Raw genomic sequence first — 15978 nt, 5'->3', positions numbered from 1 at the left:
TTGGAAAATTGTTCTATTTGGAATGCATGTGGCACTTGCAGAGGGTGCTGTTTTCACCTTCAAAATCACCAATTTCCTGAGGCTGTCAAAAAGCTACTGCGATGTGAAAAAAAAAAGAGAGAACTGTTTTTGTAACGCCACCATTTCGTTGCAGTGACAACGTGAGTTGCTTGTGTGGGACAATAGGACAAACTGTCATACCTCAATATGAAGTACCAAGCAGTCTCAAGAACACCACTGAGTTAAAGGTTTACAAACAGCGAAGACATCGTTTGTTTCCCGCAGAGTAGGCAATTGGGTTAGAAAAGACTACTTATATGTCCTCAAGCATATAGGTCTAGGCAGGTCAGGGGCCACCATGTTAGGTGATGACATAGGTAATTTCTGTTGCATCATTGCAGTGGAGGTCTCTGTGAGACTTTGAGAAAAAGCACTTCCATGTTTGAAAAGATCATCACATACACTGTACCAATCGATGTATGCAAAGCTTTCATGAGCTAGGAAGGCGAAGTGATGCAGTAAGACGAGGCGTGCTGCAGACTCTTGTCATTTTTCATTTTCTGTGTTAAACCTCATGGAGCAAGTTTAAGTTTTATGCAGCACTAAGACGTGTTTGATTACAAGACACAATGTAGTCCTTGTAGAATCTTCCACAGTGCCAAAGTAAGATGAGATATACACAGTGAATTTCGGCTAAAGAAGCGTCCCATAACTTCTGTTTTCATCGTAGCCACTGATCCTCCTCTTACACTGCATGTTCCAAGGACGATAGCAATGACAGCAGTAAGGCTGGAATAATACTTTCCCATTTCATTACTGTGCCTAAGGTAATGCCTAAGAAATGCCTAAGGGTAATGCCTAAGGTGTGCCTAAGAAAGCTGGCAAGCACGCGTGTTCCCATGCACCCGTGCTATACAACATGATACACATGGTGATCATCTCAGAGCTAGTTGCTGTCAGCACAGTATAAGCATTCATGCAATTGTAGCCAAATGGTTTAAGTACGGGTTCAAACCTTTTATCCCACATGGAATTAGGTTTTTTGAAGTGTGAGCTATTCCGCAAAACAGCAGCATGGTCAGAAAAGTAATAAAACCTGAGCTTTTCATACCTTGAATAATCAAACTACAAAGCATTTTATACCTTTCATGAAAGATGTTGCACTGCGCCCCTGCTGCACTAAGAACAAAGCCATGCATTTTCAGTGTACAAGTGATAAAGATGGCCATTCATAGGCTTGTTGTATTTGCTGACAGGCTAAAATTAGTTCGGCTAGCCTACGTTAGTCATTGAAAATGCCAGCATGACTAATTACTAGCTCTGGATGTGTACATGTCTCATTTCTTACACAAGATTAAATGATCGCAAAAGAAAGGGTGCCATGTTGTGAGTGTTTCACCAACTAATTGCCTTCAAATGATAAAAATAGTATGCCGAATGCTCTGTTTACAGCGTGTCTCCTAGTCTCTCTGATATACTTCTGTGTGCTAAGATCTGTTTGTTTTAATTAAACTGCTATTTATTGCTGTGTACATTTAAATGTTTACTCTCTGCTTTGATTTGAGTTGACATTTATGTGAGGATGATAAACAGAATTCTTGCTCAAAACGTTTTTGTCATTGTCATATGGAGAGCCGTAAAAGTAGTAGGTCCAGTTGAACCCCTGTTTCTGTTCTCAATGTGCCCTCTGTTTAAGGGCAACCTCGTGCATAACTGCTGCACTTTCACGCCTATTTAGTTAGCCTTGCATGCACCACTGCTAGCACACTTATATCATGTGCATTTTTTTAGGTCAAATAGATTCCACCTTTTCAAGTGCATTACTGAAGAAGGCAGAATTTGTCTGCTTCAGAAACTGCTATTTCTTAGGTGGTTAATGCAAAGCTTCTTTAAGTAACTTTTTAATTATTTAAATTAAGGCACACATGGTAATTGCAAAATTGAAACCAGGATTTAGTAAAGCCATGTCTTTAGAGTAAAAATTGCACGACTGGCACAGCTTTCCACTTTTCCAGGTATTTGGCCTCAAAGTGTACTGTGGAATACGTTGGCATGACAGGTAACATTTTCCCAAAAGCACTTATTAGGCAATTCAGAATGATCATAACCAGAATGCCAGAATATTTTTAGCAGATCTTGGGGATCTATATGCAGAAAGTCTTTGGATTTCTTTTAAACTAATGTCACTTCACTGATGCTTGGCTTCAGTTTTGCAGTTCAAATGTATGTTCTAAAGTGAACAATGAAGTTAGTAAAGTGATATTTATTACTTCACATAGGACTTGTGGTTTGCCATCCAAGTAATGTCTGCCACTTAAGGTAATTTACCTGAACAGAGCGAATTGTGCGGTATGTTTTATGCAATTAAAAATTGTTCCCATTACAGAAAAACACCTTGTAGGCTTCTTTTACTTTGAACAGCATTTATGAGCTGTAGCTGGTGGTGTTCTTTTGTTTGTTCATTTTACAACTTCAGTTCAAGCACAGCACAGTGCAATGCAAGAAATAAATCTTAAGGCTTGTGCACCAGGATTGATTGTATATATTTGTCGTTTCCAGCCCAGCATTCTAAGCATTACACCACAGCCTCATTGCCCAAGCTAAGATAATGCTTGCATCGTGCGCTGACAAAAAAAATGGTGATAGTTTTCTGTTGTCTTGTGCACCATATTGCGATGCTGATGGAGATGCTATGCTTGCAGCATTGGCGAATGTGCAGAGCACCCCCTTCCTTCATTTCACTGCCATTTTTATTGCATTGTGTGCCATTTGCAGATTGATGAAGCAAATGCCACGCAGATGTTTTTAAAAAAGGTGCACTAAAAGTGTAGGTGAACTAATGACAAATTCCAGTGATGGTTTTGTAGCTGTTGAAGACTTCCACAGCTCCACCAGGTGTGGTGAGCAGTAAAAGAACGAAAAAGCACATGCGAAATAAATGTGTCCCGCAGGGTTCTAGTCCAACTTTGCTGTTTTTTAGGGCTTCAGCTTTGACTGCCCGATGGAGTAGTTACTGCTCAAGATCTGTTGTTATTTTCTCATTGCAACACGTGACTCGTGCCTTCACTCCACCACAGGAACACACTTGTGCCAAAAGAAGCAGATAAGGTGGCACTGACTCCTCTACAGGAATTCATAAATCAGCAAAAACTCTACTTTAGCTAATTACACAGGAAAAGGTTAATTACTAATATAGTAGAAGATGAAGCCCTAAATTTAGTATTGTTTATTCCACTCTGCAACGCGGGGCAATAGCATAGGTTTCAAACTATTTTTTTGTATTTGGGCAGATCTGGCACCGTAAAAGCTCCAGAAACTTGTTAAATTTAGTCTATGTTGCCTGTAGAATGCAAGGTAGTCCCTCTTTACTGATGCAAATTAACTTAGTGCTGTGAGGTGCTGTAACAGTGTACGATGTTATGGTGAGCTAGTAGTGCAGATACTTTCGAGGACTGTGCCACCATCTGTCTTTTGTTTTTCCACATTTTCTTACCCCACGTCTCCTCTCATGGTAACAATGGCTTTTACAGTATTCCAGGAAGGTGATTTGCTTATACAACTCCCCTAAGTTTCACTATTTAATGTTCATTGAAAGCTCCCCTTGCAGAAGGTTCACTAACCAGGCATGTTTTACATGCCTGTGGATGGTGCCAAGGAAACGTTGCATCAGCTACTGCATAGAAACTGCATACTTAGGATCACAGGGGTGCCACGCTTAGCATGGTCCAGTCATTTCATGTAGTACTGTAGGGTTGTTTTCAAGATGAAATGAAGGCTTACAAAGTTATTAAATTGGGAGCTCATGATATAGCTGTTTTAAGTTAAGATCAAACAAAAACAAAATGTGGATATTCAAGCCTCTGGAGCAGCACTGGTTTTACCAAATATGTTGAGTTTCGTTAAATTGATGGCATAATTACAGTTCGTTGTGGCACAGCACCTTTGGCGTACCTACCAATTCACAATTATATATAGTGTGGGCATAATGTGCTCTCCGCACATTATTGACGCTCGCACCGTAGCTTGAAACGAGGCAATCAATTATAGTCCGTTCAATTACGGTCAATTCAAGTTGCAGTGTCTGGCTTTTGGCGCTGTTACCTGAACAAAATTGTAACCCTGCTCTGTTGTTGCAGCTCTTAGCAGCTGTCTTGTTCCACATCTTCACATGCCTTTTCAAGCAACTCAAGTGGTGCCGAATTCTTACTGAGCATAGTAAGGATTAATGCTTTGTTGTTGGAGGCAGCAGTGTTCTGAGGTCTAACAATAGCAGTGTTGAAGAAGAAACAATGTGGCGATTTTCTGCCGACAGGCTTGTGCAGCGAAGGTTCAGGACAGTCCTAGTTTTACTGTTGGCACCTGTAGAGAAACGGTAGCATTGTCTGTCAATCTCCGGTTGCTTTGAGTGATGCACTAAATCCTAGCTTTATGGCATGTTAGAAGGTCCTTTGAACACGTTCTCAATTGGTGGTTGACTTGCTACCACTTTGCAAGTGCCTGTTGTTTCTAGCAGAACTGCACAAATGACCCTGGCTAACAAACTAATGCAAATTACTGGATTTTTAATGTACAAATGCAAGTAATATTTAGCAAAGATAACTTTAAAACATGATATAACCTGGGTTTATGAAAATCTGAAAATGCATTTCATGGTTGAACATTGTCATTTCTTGCAATATGTTCTCACTTTTGAAAAATTTAGCACATGCACAATGAAACTGTCACAATGATTTCAAGGCTGGAAGGCCAGTGGTTGCTTCTGGCAGACTGTTGGCATTGGAATGCTACTTTAATGACCTAAACAGCATACTGATGAAAACTTCCAATTAAAGTTGATGTAGCTCCTCATGAATACTTCTGCATTGCCCATTTGATTCAGCTCATTTGTGTGGCTATTAAATAAAAATGATGAAGTCATTGTGTGCACTTATAAAAAAAAATGAATGAAAAAAATTATGGAAGACCTGAAAGAACTAATAAAAGATAATAAATGGTACCTGATCTGAAATTATATTGAAACACCATGAGAGTCCAAGGAGTACCTGGTTGTATTTATTGCCTTCATCTTTTTCCATTGCACTTATTAAATGGTATACTAGATTTTAAAGCCAGATACTTAACATAAGTTGGCTCTTTCTTTGAGAGAAGTAGGTTCTCTCTGTTTTACATTCTCATGTCTAATATAACTTTTCTATGCAATCTATCATTTCACAATAGTGTACAGGTATGCTTACAGAATTCACAACATTATTAGGTGCAACAGTAAACTTGCATGGTGTATGAAGATGTAAATTCCTGTCCACACATCTGAAGTGTTGCTAGCATTGTAGATAACGTTGGCATTTGAGACTAGTAGGAATATTTGCACTGCATGTCATGATTCATGTTGCCAACTACAGGCAACATGTGTTGGCTGAATGTATACTTACATTAGCTCTTGGGAAACTGCCTCCTCATTATTCCTGTTCTCTTGTTGTGGTTCACTGTGTAACTAGGTATTCTGTTCCTGGAAAAATAATCTTGTGGTGTGTTTGCTGCTAATCTTTGAACATGTCTTTAAACATGCTCCCATTTTATGTAACACAGACTTTGGGACAATTAATGCATGAATTATGGTTAAAGTATGACTTAATAATGCACAAAATGTGTATTAGTATCTTAACAGCATTTGTTACTGTTGAATTTGCCCTAGATATCTCGTTGAGCAACTGTGCAGAAACTCCAAACTTCATGAAAAATGTTATGCATTGAAAGAAGTGCTTTGTGTTGAAAGTTTAGCACCTTCTTCAACTCTTGGGAACACTGTATTACTTATAGGTAATGTAATTTTTCAAGTGGCAAGATAAACACTTACAGAAAAGTATACTACTTCATTAGATGACTTTAAATTGAGCTTTTCACATTTATGAAGCAATTTTTGACAACTTTAAACTGATAATACATTTGGGTATTTCCTCTGGTAACAGAACAGTAGAGTAGCAAGGGATGACTATGAATAATGATGTAACAAAAGACAAGCGATGTCAAATAAAGTTTTATCCCTGTCTTAAAAATGTGTTTGTTGTGTGGCATTGTAGTGTAGTAGTGTGGCTGCTGTTGCTGCCAATTGTTACTATCACATGCTGTCCTTAACCCTTCGCGGTCCAAAACCTTTACCCACTTTCCGGCTCTAGCGGTCCGAAACTATTTCGCCAGTTTCTGGCGCCGCGAATAAAAACACAAACTGTGGAAGAGAAACGCACAGGATATTTATTTTTGCTCCTGTATTCTGCAGGCAACTCTTTTAGCGATATTTGGGCAACGCATGATACCGCTCAAAGCATTCTCCTCTGTGCAGGCCAGTGTTATTACTGCAGGTTTCCACCGCCGCTATCGTCTTCTTTGTCACTCACTTCTGTTGAATCACTGTCATCACTGTCTGGTGGAGGCACGTAATTCTCTTCCTCCCTAAAGTCATCCTCGCTTTCGCTAAAAGCACCACCTTAAAACGCACGCGGTGAAAACGTGGCCATGCTTCTCAGCGAACCGCGCGCGCGAGTGGGTACGCTCTAGGCCCCGTGCTGAATATAGTGCTGCACAGCCTGTACCCTAGTGTAAAAAAAGTAAAACCTCAACAAACAAAGCTCACTTATTCCTCAAGAGATGGCACTTCATGTATACAAAAAATGCGCGCGACCCGCAGTGAGAAAACAGCGAAATTTAAACCACGAACACCCTTGTCGGGCAGGCCCCGACAGCGGACCGCTACGGCCGTGTTGCGTTGTTGGGCGCTGCCCGACAACGGACCGCAAAGGGTTAAAGGGGCTCTGCATCCAAATTTTACCCACTAAGTTCAGCATTACAATGTGTTGCTTGTATCATACTGCCAATGATGAAAAAAAAATATGAAAATTGATGTTAGTAAACAAAAGTTACATTCATTAAGTAAAAATAAAAGCAGATTGAAGACTGAGAGAGGCATGACCTTGTCCAGCATGAACTTATGGTGCTTCCAATCAAAGCATTCCTTTCGTTCAGCAGTAGCGGAAGCAGTTGTCCATTGTGGCCTTTTCACAACAACCTTGCGCTTTCTCACGGATGATATACCTCAGCCTAACACTGGTAGCAATATCTCCTGAGGATTTCTTCAACCACAATCCCTCACAAACACTTGTGTTGAGTCATTTGTGTTGCAGAACAATGAAAAACAAAATAAAAAGCTTGTATACACAAGGACTGTTACATCCGACGCAATTGCACTATTACTGTAAAGATAGAACTTCATTGTTCCAATATTCTTTCTGCGTGCTGTAGTTGACATCACTGTCACTAGATGACGTTGCCAGTGCTGTTGTGTACAACCGGGCCTAGTGTGCACATACTTTAATTTCAACCTTCATTATTTTGTGTCACATCAGCGTAATGTTAGCTTCTAGCTATGCTTACGTCATAGCCAACATCACCTTTAGAGGCTAGATTCATAGCAACACAGTGCAATTATCTTGAAAAATTGCACATACCAGTTGATATACTTACAAGTTTTGATATTGATTTAGCTTTGATATTGATTGAGTTTTCATTCCGTGAACACTGTACAAAGTGTTCTTTGTGCCCAACCAATCAAAACAAGCGCCATAAGTCATGTGCCTTTGCATAACATTCGCTGCCAAAAAAATGTTGATGTGTGATGGTGCATTCAGCATGGGAACTGATTTCAGAAGTAAATTAAGATATCAAAGGCTTTGATTTTGGCACTTTCACTGGTGCTTCACACAACATCAAGCCATAAGCTAATGAATAATGTGCATAATTTGGGGTGCAAGGCCCCTTTAAAAAGCATCCTCACTTGAACATGTGTCCATCTGCTGTAGCACAGACAAGTTCATGCTGATTGCCTTCACTCTGTGGGATACATCAGCTGTAGCTTGGCTTCTTTCAAAGGGCACGTTGCCAGGATGGATTAACCACAGCACACAAGCTTGGAATGCAGATCATGTGAAAACAGTTGTCTGCAAACTATGATATCTATTAGAGCTGTGCGAATAGCAAAATTTTGGTTGCGAAGTGAATTCGAATATTGAAGTGTGAGTGTGAATTGAATCGAATATTTTTCGAATATTTCTAGAATATTTTTCTAATACTTCGAAGCGAAATTGCAGAAAAAAAAGTTAGAGAGGATTCCTAAGCATATCCTTATGAGATAGCAACATGAAAGTGTTTCTTTTCGCTAGGTTGAAGCACTGGCGGGGTGGTGTTTCATAGTTATCAAGAATGAGGCACTGTAGAGGCCAAATTCTATTTATGTACATGATTTGGTGCAACCAAAGTGTTACCGACAACACTTTACACGTGATAGGCAAAGATGCCATTTCCTCACCCTCTCCTCCTCTTTCAACTTCTGTGGAAGCCCAACTGATGTGGCGGACAAGGGTGTGCTCCCTTCAAGTCCGGAGTTCCAAATCTGCCTCGTAGACGTTGATATATAAGAACATCTGAAATTTTGGATGCTAAAAAGCTTCGGCGTCCGATTTTTTCGACTTCCTGCCCAAATTTCAGGCCCAAAACAACATTAATTGAGCCTCCAACTCTGCCACATTTTCATCTTCATGTTGGAACCAGCGTTTTCTGGAATTAATACATTTGCGACGGAGCTTGAAAGGCAGCTTTGCCGCAATACGTGGGTGTGATGAGGTGAAGCATATTGAAAATCTAGGGGCCACTTTCAATCGGACGTAGTCTTTTGCAAAGTTCGACCGTAACGGAGCTTGAAAGGCAGCTTTGCCGCAATACCGGGGTGTGATGAGGTGAAGCATATGAAAAAATCTAGGGACCACTTCTAATCGGACGTTGACTTCGTGGCAAAGTTCGACCGTAACGGGGCTTGAAAGGCAGCTTTGCCGCAATACGAGAGTGTAATGAGGTGAAGCATATTAAAAATCTGAAGGGGTCACCTGCAATCGGACGTTGACTGTATTTGCTTTTGGGAAGTTCGAATAGTAAAATTCCAGTGCGAATCGAATCGAATAGCAAACACTATTCCAAAAATATTCGAAATTTCGAATATTCGCACACCCCTAATACCTATACATGGCGGGAAAACAGTTAGGTCTCATTTATTGGGTTGCACATCCTGCTTGCAATTTTTTTAATTTGTGAGGCATAGAGATGGGGATTCACCATGAGCACGTATGATGCACTCCAAATGTGTTCTTTTTTTAAAGTATTCCACAAGCTTGTTTTTTGATGAAGCTATAGGCTGCTGAATTGGATATTTCCTAAAACAAATTTCTTAAAGCTTTGTTTCAAAGTTATACTTATGAAGTTGATTGATTAATTTTGGCTAGCTGTGCAATTAGGCCAAACACAAAGAAGTCTAACTTGCTTCACACAATAGCAAACAACATGCGTTTGGTGTATTCCTCCTGCAGTGCAATTGTCATATTTTTAAATCTTATCTAAAGTTAACTTGTATGCATAACAGCACTTCAGCAACCAATTTTACTGCTATACTTACTTTTTAGTTATTTCAGCAGGCATTATGCCACTTGTTTGCTAAAGTAAATCTTTTGAGCTGGGTACAGCATATGTACCAAGGGATGGGAAGCACAGGTGAAGATGGCAGAGGATAAGGCACTGTGCAGAAATTGGGAGACTTGCAGGTACAAATTATTGGGAGGAGCCTTGGTGTTGCAATAGACGTAAGATAGCTGATGATGATGACGAAGTCAGCACAGTGCAAGGTTTCACGATTTGCGCGAAAGGGAAGACACAGCTTCGTGTGTTACCATCTTTTCTTGACTTTACATGCACCCTGAATTTAAGCATCATGCCTCTGCATGAGGGAAGAACTCCTCCTGCCTTTACTTTAATTAAATCAAGGCCATTTTGTTCATGATGGGTATTAGCAAATTTGGATGCTCAGACTTAGATTTGAGTCATTAACACATACATGGCCCAAGCTGCACGCAGTTAGTCTGCTTCAATGAACAGCAGTGATGAACACTGCTGCTTATAAAGTGTTAGCAAAAAAATGTCACCTTTGATACACTGTCTTTAAAAATGCTTTGTGTGATTTGAAGCACGCTGAATGTGGTATCGTGATACATCGGCTGAAGTATATAGGTATGTTTTTGTTTCTGTGTTCCAACGAAGACACCCTTACAGACCGTTTCAATTATGTGTAATCGTCTCTCTTTAACCTTCAAGTACCACTTTCGTGCTCCATAATAATTTGCATATATGCATCAATTAAAGGTATGATAAATAGAAATAGCAAGTTATAACGTATTTGTAAGTTCAGCTTCTGGAACAGCAAGTTCACTGTTACCATGAGGGAAGACTTGTTAAGCCAGAAAAGAAGCCAGAAACTACCATCCAATCGTTTGTTCTACAATTGCGTGGATGTCAGTTTTTTCATTTCATCAACCTTGCGTTACCTTGTAGGTTTCTGCAGAACTGGTTTACCATATCTCCTCTAATAACAAGTAGATTAAAAAAAAAATTGCATTAAAATTTTTGCTGCAACTTTCCCTAGATTGCACTTTACTAGCATTTCCACTGTAACCAAAATCTGCATTGGGGTCTGGCGAGGGTTCCTTTGAGGATACACCAGATATTTTTTTTAAAACCATATGGAATGCCGTTTTTATAATTATCTGAGGCAAATCACAATATTGTAACCCTTGAACTCAAAAAAGAAAACATTACTTGCACATTAACGGAAATGCATTATTGATTAACGAAATTTTACTCATTATGTATGTCTAACTAATTAAATCATGATAAATTATAGACAACAAGGCACCAAGACGTGCATTTTGAACAAATTCCGAGAATGGCACCAGTTTTGATATATATGATCTTGACTTTGTAGTAGAAGTTCCATTTGATGTTTTTCCAAGAATAGCGTTCTGTGCATCCAAGCACAAAAATAAGTGGATTGCCAATGTATATTACGACACATTTTGGGAGCGAATTTTTTAAATGTGGAGCCACCCTAAAAATATGCTTCAAGTGGATAATTCTTGCAAATTCGCTGGCTGAATTTGTAAATTGCATCTTACCATAATTGGTAAAAACTTCATTTGTAGAAACATTTAGTTGATACTGCATTTAGATTTACAAAACTCCAGCCTCTGCTAGCAACCCAGTCGAAGGAATACAATTTTGTTGTCACAGCACATTTAAAAAAGCTTTTGTACAATATAAGAATGCCCAGTTATGAAGAAATGTTGCTTTTAAGGGACCCCTGACACCAAAATTGAAACCTCGAGATGTTTGTGTTGTTTGACTTTCCTGTATACGGAGGCACTTCTGACCGATTATTAGTGGCGAAAGTTGCCTTTAAGATATCCTAATTTGGTTTTAAGGTAAGCGTGAGTGGTCATTTGAGTTGGCTGCACCTCGCGACATCCTGGTATGATGTAGATCAAGAGCCTGCGTGACGTTCCACGAGTAAAGCAAGTATTGTGGACGTCACAGAAGGTTTGCGGCGCGCACACAATACGACGACTGGCACCCGGCGAGGCCTATTGTTCCTCACCCCTCTCACTCTGTTGTCGGGCTGCTCTTGAGGTAGTTTTCATGAGGGGACAGGTTTAACCCATATGGAAGCACCCACATACTTTCAATCTCTACCATGCATGGGTCCCCGATTTGAAAACTGCGCTTTAACGTCACTATAGCTTGTGTGCATGTGATCTTTGGCGCTCCCCGCATGGGGCGCTAGTTTCTTATGGTTTTTAGGCGGGCGTTTTGAAGTGACGCTACGCTAAAATTAGTTATACGATACGTTAGAGCATTTACGATTCAACTTAGGGATTACCAAACACACAAGCTACAAATTACAGTAAAAAAGTCGCAAACAAAAATTTTGCTGTCAGGGGTCCTTTAAGTTTGAAGTCCTCCAAGTCTAAAGGAAGCAAGTGTACCAAATCAAATAATTTATTTCACCAAAATATTGCCACATGCACATACACACACAAAAGGTATACTAGCATGAAATTGAGCAAGGATTGGGGGGAAACAAGAGGCTAACTTTACTGTTAGTACAAGCTTACAGACAGCAGAGAAAACGTAGAGGAAATCGCCTTCTTCAAATGGATTATAGTTTCATAAAGTAAAGAGAAGTGAAAGGAAAGGAGAACTTGCTACCAGTGGGAGCTGAACCCACAACCTCTGCAGTGCACATGCTATGTTCTCTCAACAGTGGTAGCTGAACTGACTTTTTTAAATGCGAAACATTTATTAGTGAACCAAGGGCACTTTGACCGTTTCCATCTATCTACCCATCTAGCCACCTACATTTGGCCGCCCTCGTGTTCATCTCCTGAGCTTTGTGCATACCACAATTGACACAGGAAGAGATGAATGCATGAAGAACATGATTCACAGGTCATGACTTGAATAATGCGACTTGCGTGTCGCATACGTCACGAAACCCTCTCCATCAGTCACTTGCAGCACATACACACGACACGGCCCATGGTATACGGGTATGAGCCACAGGTGATTCACAGTCTATATCAAATCAGGGAGAGTGAGAATAGACCTTGCAAACCGTAATGCCATAGCGTTAAGGATTAGCCTGTGTTGCAGGAAATGCGATGCCAGCGTTGTCGGTGAACGAAAAATTCCAATGGAAGCAAGGAATAAAAATTCGGTAGATCCCACGTACCGTTGGAATCGATGTTATGCGAAGCATGCGCAGGATGGTGACTGTGGCGTAATTTTTCACATTGAGTGAAACGTTACGGAATGATGCTAGAGAAATGTGCAAGTGGTATACAACACTCACATGTTTATTATGTAGCCGGTTATTTACAGTTGCGTAACGATGCCAGCAGCAATATCGGTGTTACTAACACCTGACACGGTAAGCTGATCTGCAGTGCTTATATTCTTCAAAACCAGATAGCGCTAATCTGAACCGAACAAAAAAGGAACACATGCACAGGACAGGCGTTACTCGCAACTAAGCTTCATTCAGGAAAGTTTCCCTAGATATATACACAGCAGCGCACGGTGGAGGCAGCGGTATCCCAAGGGATCCCCGCCGACCTCCTCTGAAATAGCGCAACCAATCTTCGTACTGGTCCCCTCTATCTTTTAATTTTCTTTCTGTTCTGGGAGAAATAAAGATACCACCACCACCACCACCGAGCGGCATGCACAGGCGGACTGCACGTACGTTAGTCACAGTTGTTATGCTTGCACTTGTCTGTTATGACGGAGAACACACGCACATTTCACGAACCCGTGTGCATGTGTGGAAAGGGTTCTTGACAGTTCTTGAACAAGGTCATCATCACCGTGATCAGTGAGCACCAGCAGCTGGACCGGACTTGTTGATCGGATCCGTTCGTGATCGCGGTTATGAGGGGTCTAAGTGTAGTAAAATGCGAGGTATATGTATAGTACAGCTGGTGGAAATCCTGGATGCCTCTTACAATGAAATGATCTATGAGGCCTCCTGTCCTGAACGTGGCAGGGAGGTCTATTGGTGCCCTGTCCACATCCAAGCCCTCTTACATGCAGTATAAGGACTGGGCGTTGTTGGGCCTTTGTAAATCAATGTTGAAGTCACCGGTAATGATGAGAGGCCTGGTACTCTCGGCAGATTTATTGTAGGAAGCATTGGCCCCGGTTTCTGCGTAATCCATGTGGTCCACATTGCGGACCATGTGGACGAGTGGATAGTAGTTGAGCGTCTTCCAGGGGTGTTCTGTCTTCAGCTTCCTCACTTTCCTTGCATCCACCGCAGTGGTGTAGCAGTTACGGTGCTCAGCTGCTGACCCGAAGGTCGCGGGTTCGATCCCAGGCGCGGCGGTCGAATTTCGATGGAGGCAAAATGGACGTTAAAGAATACCAGATGGTCAAAATTCCTGGAGCCCTTCGCTATGACGTCTCTCATAATCTTATCGTAGTTTTGGGACATAAAACCCCAACAATTATTATCATTATCACTTTCCTTACGTGTCAATGTGTGTCTGTTTGCGGTTACTGTGTTGCTTGAGAGTCTGTCTCACCTGTGGCACATACCTGCATAGCATGAACTCTGGTATACAGGCATGTGCCACACGTGACTGAGAGAAAGGGTTTCATGACGTACGCAACAGGTATTTTGCGTTATTAATGTCATGACTGACCAACTTTGGGCCGTCCGGCAAGCCGAGCATGCTGCCCGGGTCCAAGGGCTTCAAGCCGTCACCCGACGCCATCATCATCGACGAAGAGTGGGACGGGGCAGGGGTTAATCCCCTCTTCCCCCCACCTCGCCCGGACATTTAATAAAGTTTATTAGCGCGATAGTGTTAAAGAGCTCGTATCGCAGAAATTCCGCCGTCGGCGTCGGCGCCGTTGGTTGTGAGCGAAAAATCATCATCTTGCCCGTGACCGAAAAATCGAAAAAGCTGCAAATAAAATAAATAATAAAAATGTTGGGTCCAAGTGAGAATCGAACCCAGGTCATCTGCGTGGCAAGCAGGTGTTCTACCACACAGCCACGCCTCTGCTTGGAGCTGCACTGAAAGTAACTTTCATGCTTCCCAAAAATACGCGTCCTGTATACAGGTGTCACAGTACGAGACGTAATATTGCAGTAATATCGTAATATTGCGTGGTACAAGCGTACATTGCCATCAGGCGTCACACCACGTCAATATCATAACGACTTGGTGGTTTAAAGACAGCCAGCCATTACAAAAGGCACACACATTACTGCACGTATTCCCTTAAGACCACGTAGTGGGTGCATCGCAGCTTCGAAAAAGTTTCTCGCGCATAATTGCTCCTGGTTTAAAGCATGCTACTCATTACATAAGGCACACACCTTATTGCGCGCATTCTGTTAAATACTCGGTGTTCGAAGTGCGCACTAGGGGCAGGATATCGCTATCGCATTCAACTCTTAAAGGCGAAGCTTAAGCGTCCCCCAATTTTTCATTCATTCATTCATGACCAGTGAATCGTCTTCGTTATACACTGATCCCCTGCTATGCCAATTTTGGTATATTACAAGTTATGGAGACGACCAGGAGAGCGCCCAGACGTAGGCGGCTAGATAGATAGATAGATAGATAGATAGGTAGATACGTAGATAGAAACGGCCAAAGTGCCTGAGGTTCGCTAAGAAATACTTCGCATTTAAAAATCGCGACTCGAGCAGGAATCGAACACAAGGCATTCTGCATATTCTACCATAGAGCCACGCCAGTGCATCAAACTGCTTAAGAAAAAGACCCTATACAAGCGTCATTTCAGGGCAACTACAATTGTGGTTGCAGTGTTGGCAATCTGCTTTGAGAACAATGTAATAAATGACGCCACAAGCTATAGCCAAGTGTTGCTTGAATCCGCCAACGACCGCTACTTATTATATGCACATCATCGCACCATAGTATGCACTTCGTTGCACTAAAGCTGATGCATCTGCTTTAATGTGAGCGCCGATGTTACGTCCATGAGCTACCCTTTACATGCCAGTGTAGTCGACGTGCCTGGTAAGACCATGATATGCGCCCAGCTACTAAATTTACGCAAAGACATCGATTCACCTAGTAACACTTGACACAAGGCAAAAAATCCGGCATAGGCTGCTACTCACTGACTGCTTCACATGAAATCGATTCCCACAATGCATGGGATCTGCCGAAATTTTTGTCCATGCTACACACAAGCACACTTAAATATTTAAGTTTGAACCGTTTCACTAAAAATCCGCATAACACTAATACAACTCACATAGGAGATTGCATGACACTGCTCAATTTGTACTTTTCTGTAGCCATTTGAAATCCCACTATGTATACACCTCAGCTAGAAGACATGAAGTCTCAGCTTTCTTCATGCTAGGTAACACTTGTTCGGGTTTAACGTCCCAAAACCACGATACGATTATGAGGGACACCGTAGTGGAGGGCTCCGGAAATTTTGACCACCTGGTGCTCTTCAAGAAGCACCTAAATCTAAGTACACGGGCCTCAAGCATTTTCACCTCCA

The sequence above is a fragment of the Rhipicephalus sanguineus genome, chromosome 1 (assembly GCF_013339695.2).
Source record: "Rhipicephalus sanguineus isolate Rsan-2018 chromosome 1, BIME_Rsan_1.4, whole genome shotgun sequence".
NCBI lineage: Eukaryota > Metazoa > Arthropoda > Arachnida > Ixodida > Ixodidae > Rhipicephalus > Rhipicephalus sanguineus.
Note: the sequence above shows the minus strand (reverse complement) of the source record.